The sequence below is a fragment of the Palaemon carinicauda genome, chromosome 25, assembly GCF_036898095.1.
Source record: "Palaemon carinicauda isolate YSFRI2023 chromosome 25, ASM3689809v2, whole genome shotgun sequence".
NCBI lineage: Eukaryota > Metazoa > Arthropoda > Malacostraca > Decapoda > Palaemonidae > Palaemon > Palaemon carinicauda.
This window is the reverse complement of record NC_090749.1, coordinates 102,314,582-102,322,880: the sequence shown is the minus strand read 5'-3', so window position 1 is coordinate 102,322,880 and position 8,299 is coordinate 102,314,582.

Genomic DNA, 8,299 nt, shown 5'->3' with positions numbered 1-8,299 from the left:
TGCCGTTCACTTCTCCATTTCTCATTCTTTACGTTGTTCTCTAGTGCGAACGACACCAGGGCCGTGGACCAGAGGTCCAACTATGAAGCTAAGTCCCCTGCAGCCCATGCGGCTGCTTCCATGGCCTGCACTTTCTGGACCGTGAAGCCCACAGTCCATCCCGAAAGCCAGTCCTTTCTGGAGCCGGGGGCCAAGGTAGCCAGGTACCGTTCGGCTGGCTGGTGTCCTTGGGACATCCCTTCCAGGGGGTTTAGAAATACCTGTGTTTCACCTCCGGGAAGGGAGGAAATTTAGGGGCGCCGTCAGGCCTGTTCATGCCTCTTGGTTCCGCTTAGTTGGATGCGATCCTCCTGAACCGCTGCCCAATGTCCAGCGACAGCGAAAGGACCAGGGAAGGTCGCTCTTCCCTCGGGGCTCCAAACCGGCGTTCCAGTCCAGTGTCGTAGGGACGGACCTGCATTGGAGGAGGTTCAGGCAAGTCGTTGTGCCTCCTGATCAGGTTTAGCACCCTCCAGTAGGACACCTCCTCCACCCCCTCATCTGCTTGGGGGTCCCGGGAGTCCAAGTCCAATGAGGCCCCGCCAGCCATAATGGACCCCTTCGTATGGCCCTTGCCATGAATTTGGCTAAGGCATGTCCATGTGATCCGGCCTCCCTTTCGACAGAGACCTGTGCCGCGCCCTTCACTACGGCTCCTCTTCTGTGCTGGAGCGGGGTTTGTTGACCCGGAGTTTTAGGGGCGGCAATTCGTCGGGTGACGACTCTTCAAGCAGTCCTCTGCTCTCCCCCCGGCACTCATCACCCAGGGGGGTGGGGGGGAGAAACTGGCCCGTCCGAGGGGTAAAAGTCCTCCCAAGGTGCTTGGAGGGGCGACTCTGAGGCTCCCCAACCCGGGAACAGATCCCTTAGCGGGAACCTGAACAGGGTCCCGGGAGTGCCCGAGAAGGCTTCTTTGTCCCACAAGACCAGGTTGGCATGCGAGCATCTTTGAGCGGGCGATGACGATATCGCTCCATGAGCAGAGAGCGGCTCCACCTTCCGCTGAGGGACCAAGGAGCTGCTTGTGGTTGGCGGGTAACCTGTCGCCATGCCAAGCAGGGCAGAGGATTGGCGAGCCCTAGGACCCATTAGTTAAGGAAACCCTCGCCCCCCCATCGACGGAATGGTGGAAGTGTCTATGTGGTTACTGCATGTGGCCTCTGACTGTGGACAAACTTCCTCCGCTGGCCGAGCCGCATAACTCTGGAGTAACCGCTCGCAATTAGAGATTACAACCTTCAAAGTGTCCACGACCTTCTCCGTAGACCTCCCCGGAGACAGGAAGGTCAGGAAGGTCGTTCCATTATCAGTTTTTTGTGGGGAAAGACCCCTGCCCTCAAAGGGCGATACGTTATCTGTTCTCCTTGTCCCTGTCTTCGCAATCTCCGTTATTGCGGGTAAAACTGGGGACAAACAGGGTCGCACAACTATAGGTATGGACAAACAGACTGAGGAAGGGTAAGAACCACTGCCCTTCCTCGGGGGCTACTTGTCCCTCTTGGTCTTCTTCTTTCACATGGCCATCTTGGCCCACTGAGCATCGCTCCAACTCTCACAGTCACTACACGTGACTTGCCGGGAGCACGCACGGCCACGACACGAAGTACACAATACGTGGGGATTTACCTCCACGTGGGAGAGAAGAGCAGCTCATAACTTCCCACTCACTCCTGGGCAATGCCGTTGCACACACAGAGGACCCAGAATCACGAGATCCACACGTACACGAGGTTACAAGTAAAAATCTGACGAAGGTAAACGCGACACGTAGACGGTACGACAACCAGAGCGCTAATGGCCGGTGTTGCCACGGAAGGCTAGACCCAGCCTTGGGTCATCCCAGGGGAACAAAGGGTGCAGGTGCGAGGGGGTCTGGGCATCGGGCGTTGGGGCCTGTGGGAAGGGAAGCTCCGATTGGTAGGGACATATGAAGGTTACCGCCTATCGTTTGGGACGTGGGAAATAGTCGTGTTGGAACAAATAAATATTGCTGATATAAACTATAAAAACTTTAACAAAACCAGAGGAAGAGAAATAAGATAGAAATGAAGGCCCGAGTGTACCCTCCAGCAAGAGAACTGTAACACAAGACAGTGGAAGGCCATGGTACTACCCAAGACTAGAGAACAATGGTTTGATTTTGAAGTGTCCTTCTCCTAGAAGAGCTGCTTACCATAGCTAAAGAGTCTCTTCTACCCTTACCAAGAGAAAATTAGCCACTTAACCATTACGGTGCAGTAGTTAACCCCTTGAGAGAGGAATAACTGTTTGGTAATCTTATTGTTGTCAGTGTATGAGGACAGAGGAGAATCTGTAAAGAATAGGCCAGATTACTTGGCGTATGTGTAAGTAAAGGGAAAATGAGCCATAACCAGAGAGAAGGATCCAATATAGTACTGTCTGGCCAGTCAAAGGACCCCATAACTCTCTAGCGGTAGTATCTCAACGGGTGGCTGGTGTCCTGACCAACCTACTAACTGTGGAAACTGCTGCCATTAACTGTGATTGAAAAACTCTCTCTCTCTCTCTCTCTCTCTCTCTCTCTCTCTCTCTCTCTCTCTCTCTCTCTCTCTCTCTCTCTCTCTATAATGAGAATGACAGGTGATAGATGGACATTAGGAAGACAAGAAGGGAGGGAAGGAAGGGGAAAACGATGGACTGACGAGCTAAGAAAAATGTGTTAGTACGGACTGGCATAGAAAGACCATAAACAGACGCAAAGTGTAAAGGATACGTCTGAGACCTTTGTTCTGCAGTGCACTAGTAACGGCTGTGTGTGTATATGTATATATATATATATATATATATATATATATATATATATATATATATATATATATATATATATATATATATATATATATATATATATATATATATATATATATATTATATATATATATATATATATATATATATATATATAAAATACCCGGTCCCTTTAACTCATGGCCATTTAAATTACATATTTCGCTTACTAACGCCAAGATGACGAAATCGAAAAGTTGCCAGTTACCTAATATCAATCATTAAAACTCTCCCATCTTACTTATCTAAGATGATGCGTTGAAATCGAATGCTTCTTAAAATTACCATGAATTTACTTGGCTTAAAATTGTGTTTTATAACTACGGTTATGATAAAGAAAACATATACTTAAATTAAAGGTTATTTTACCGTGTGAAACTGGCAATGATGGCGTTGTGACATAGCGATGTACGATAATTATCCAACGCGGTCCGCTAGGGTTTAGAATAGAGGCCAGCGATGGTATTAAGTATAATTCAAGGAGAATTTCGTTAATTAATGTTTCTAATAAATAAATAAGCGTTTATAAATAAATAAACGTAATAAATTATATATAAAGGGACGAAAATATATCATTTTAGGCTCGTAAAACATGCCTAATAAAAATAGGCTCACTGACAAGCGGATTCAGCGTCGTAGTAAACAGAATCGTAAACTCATTCATTCATAGATTTCGATGCTCGTATTTTCGTTCAAAAATGGCGGGGTTCTTAAAACTCTTTATGCTTGTGGTAGTAAATTTGGATTTTTGAAGATATGGAACTAATATGTAGATAAAATATAGAAATTAATATATTAATATGTAAATATATAGACAGAGGTATGGGCAAAATATTTTATAAGAAATTTAATATGCAAGAAGGGCAATTATGAATTTTCAAAATAATAAAAAAATACATCAGAAATTGAAGATAAAATATAGAAATTAATGTGTTAATATGTAAATATATAGACGGAGGTATGGGCAAAATATTTGTTGATATGAAATTTAATATGCAAGAAGGGCAATTATGAATTTTCAAAATAATAAAAAAATACATCAGAAATTGAAGATAAAATATAGAAATTAATGTGTTAATATGTAAATATATAGACGGAGGTATGGGCAAAATATTTGTTGATATGAAATTTAATATGCAAGAAAGGCAGTTATGAATTTTCGAACTAAGAAAAAAAAAAACAGAAATTGAAGATAAAATATAGAAATTAATATGTTAATATGTAAATATATAGACAGAAGTATGGCCAAAATATTTGTTAGGAAATTTAATATGCAAGAAAGGCAGTTATGAATTTCATTGATATGAAATTTAATATGCAAGAAAAAGTTATGAATTTTCAAAATAAAATAAAATAAAACATCAGAAATTGAAATTACAATTTCATTGCAACTGAATGGCTGACCTGGCTGTGTAAGGTATTTGTGGATGACGGAAAAGTTCCTAAAAAATGGATGAAATATTAATTGATCTTATGTATAAAGGCTAGACTTATAGGGGCATAACATTGAGAATGTTACAAAGGTAAAATAATGTTTATGTTGAAAAGGCTGACATGAGTCTTTTTATAGTTTATATATGAAAAATATATTCTATTTTGATTCTTCGTTACTTCTCATAATGTTTATTTATTTCCTTATTTTTCCTCACTGAGCTATTTTCCCTGTTGAAGCCCCATGGGCTTATAGCATCCTGCTTTTCCAAACAGGGTTGTAGGTAGCTTAAATTGTGATAATAATAATAATAATAATAATAATAATAATAATAATAATAATAATTCATGTATTTAGAAAAATGTGTAAAATGGAATTGATTATTATTATGACTTACTAAGCTAAATACAACCCTATTTGGAAAAGCAGGGTGCTATAATCCCAGGGGCTCCAACATAGAAAATAGCCCAGAGAGGAAAGGATACAAGGAAAAATAAAAGTATTTTAAGAACAGTAGCAACATTAAAGTATTTCCTATATAAACTGTAAAATATTTAACAAAACAAGAGGAAGAGAAATAAGATAGAATAGTGTGCCTGAGTGTATCCTCAAGAAAGAGAACTCTACCTCAAGACAGTGGAAGACCATGGTACAGAGGCTATGGCAATACCCAAAACTGGAGAACAATGGTTTGATTTTAGAGTGTCCTAGAAGAGCTGCTTACCATAGCCAAAGAGTCTCTTCTGCCCTTACCCTTAAGAGAATAGTAGCCACTGAACAATTACAGTACAGTAGTTAACCCCTTGAGAGAAAAAGAATGGTTGCAGAGAAACTGCATCAAATATTGAGAAAGAAAGATTTAATGACGGTAAATGGACCTTTGCAATAACTGCAACAGCTTGCAATTCAATTAATCTACAAGACAAACTACGACTGCATGCTAAACTGACCAATTGCATTATATGGACCCCCAATTGCCACTGCTTGCAATCCAAAGGCTCTCTGAAACCATCTGCAACATTTTGGAGCCATTTGCAATGCAAAAATCCTCTGCAACTCATTGCAATAATCTAGCATTTAAAAAAATCCATACACACACTGTAACTGTTTGAGGTAGAGACCAATTGGAACCTAATGCAAGACTGCAATTTATTTGCACTGCAGAGACCCTATGTGATGTGTAATTTCTTGCAGTACAAAGACCTTTTGGAAACCCATAGTAATTGGCACATACTCAAAATATCGTTTGAGACCCATTGATATTCGCAATTTACAATTTACAATTGCTTATAATTAAAAAGTGTTTTGGTACCCAATGCAATTAACTTGCAGTTCATGAGACCCTTAACACCGAATTCAATTGCACGCAATTTGAATACACATTAAGAACCAATGCAATTCCCTGCAGTTTATAATACCTTTTGCTACCTAATGGACTTCCATGCAATCTGAATACATCAGGGAACCAATGCAATTGATAAGAGCATTGGCTACAAAATGCAATTGTATGCAATCAGTATTCGTCAAGGAAACAATGCAATTCCTTGCAGTTTATAAGACCATTTTTACCCAGTGCAATTGCATGCAATCTGTATACGACAGGGAACCAATGCAATTCCTTGCAGTTTATAAGACCCTTTTACCCAGTGCAATTGCAAGCAATCTGTATATGACAGGGAACAGGGAACCAATGTAATGCCTTGCAGTTTATAAGACCATTTTTACCCAGTGCAATTGCATGCAATCTGTATACGACAGGGAACCAATGCAATTCCTTGCAGTTTATAAGACCCTTTTTACCCAGTGCAATTGCATGCAATCTGTATACGACAGGGAACAGGGAACCAATGCAATTCCTTGCAGTTTATAAGACCCTTTTTACCCAATGCAATTGCATGCAATCTGTATACGACAGGGAACAGGGAACCAATGCAATTCCTTGCATTTTATAAGACCCTTTTTACCCAGTGCAATTGCATGCATTCTGTATACGACAGGGAACAGGGAACCAATGCAATTTCTTGCAGTGGATAAGACCCTTGGCTACCAAATGCAATTGCATTCAATCAGTACTCGTCATGGAACCAATGCAATTCCTTGCAGTTTATAAGACCCTTTTTACCCAATGCAATTGCATGCAATCTTTATACGACAGGGAACAAGGAAAAAATGCAATTCCTTGCAGTTTATAAGACCCTTTATACCCGATGAAATTGCATGCAATCTGTATATGCCAAGGAACCAATGTAACTCCTCGCAGTGGATAAGACCCTTGGCTACCAAATGTAATTGCATGCCATCTGTATTTGTCATGGAACCAATGTAATTCCTTGCAGTTTATAAGACTCTTTTTACCCAGTGCAATTGCATGCAATCTGAATACACAATGTAACAAATGCAGTTTCCTGTCGTATATAAGGCCCTTTTACCCAATGCAATTGCATGCAATCTGTATCCGCCAGGGAACTAATGTAATTCCTTGCAGTTGATAAGACTCTTGGCTAACCAATGCAATTGCATGCAATCTGACACAAGAGGCAACCAATGTCATTCCTTGTAGTTAATAAGACCCTTGGCTAACCAATGCGATGGTACGCAATCTCATACACCAGGGCACCAATGTCATTCCTTGCAGTTTATAAGAACCTTGGCTAACCAATGCAATTGTATGCAATCTGACACAAGAGGCAACCAATGTAATTCCTTGCAGTTAATAAGACCCTTGGCTAACCAATGCAATGGTATGCAATCTCATACACCAGGGAACCAATGGAATTCCTTGCAGTTGATAAGGCCCTTGGCTAACCAATGCAATTGTATGCAATCTGACAAGAGAGTCAACCAATGTCATTCCTTGCAGTTAATAAAACCCTTGGCTAACCAATGCAATGGTATGCAATCTCATACACCAGGGAACCAATGTCATTCCTTGCAGTTGATAAAGCCCTTGGCTAACCAATGCAATTGCATGCAATCTGACACAAGAGTCAACCAATGTCATTCCTTGCAGTTAATAAAACCCTTGGCTAACCAATGCAATGGTATGCAATCTCATACACCAGGGAACCAATGGAATTCCTTGCAGTTGATAAGGCCCTTGGCTAACCAATGCAATTGTATGCAATCTGACAAGAGAGTCAACCAATGTCATTCCTTGCAGTTAATAAAACCCTTGGCTAACCAATGCAATGGTATGCAATCTCATACACCAGGGAACCAATGTCATTCCTTGCAGTGGATAAGACCCTTGGCTAACCAATGCAATTGAATGCAATCTGACACAAGAGGCAACCAATGCCATTCCTTGCAGTTAATAAGACCCTTGGCTAACCAATGCAATGGTATGCAATCTCATACACCAGGGAACCAATGCCATTCCTTGCAGTTGATAAGACCCTTCGCTAACCAATGCAATTGAACGCAATCTGACACAAGAGGCAACCAATGTCATTCCTTGCAGTTAATAAGACCCTTGGCTAACCAATGCAATGGTATGCAATCTCATACACAAGGGAACCAATGTCATTCCTTGCAGTTGATAAGACCCTTCGCTAACCAATGCAATTGAATGCAATCTGACACAAGAGGCAACCAATGTCATTCCTTGCAGTTAATAAGACCCTTGGCTAACCAATGCGATGGTATGCAATCTCATACACCAGGGAACCAATGTCATTCCTTGCAGTTCATAAGACCCTTCGCTAACCAATGCAATTGTATGCAATCTGACACAATAGGCAACCAATGTCATTCCTTGCAGTTAATAAGACCCTTGGCTAACCAATGCGATTGTAGCAATCTCATACACCAGGGAACCAATTTCATTCCTTGCAGTTGATAAGACCCTTCGCTAACCAATGCAATTGAATGCAATCTGACACAAGAGGCAACCAATGTCATTCCTTGCAGTTAAAAAGACCCTTGGCTAACCAATGCAATGGTATGCAATCTCATACACCAGGGAACCAATGTCATTCCTTGCAGTTGATAAAACCCTTCCCTAACCAATGCAATTGTATG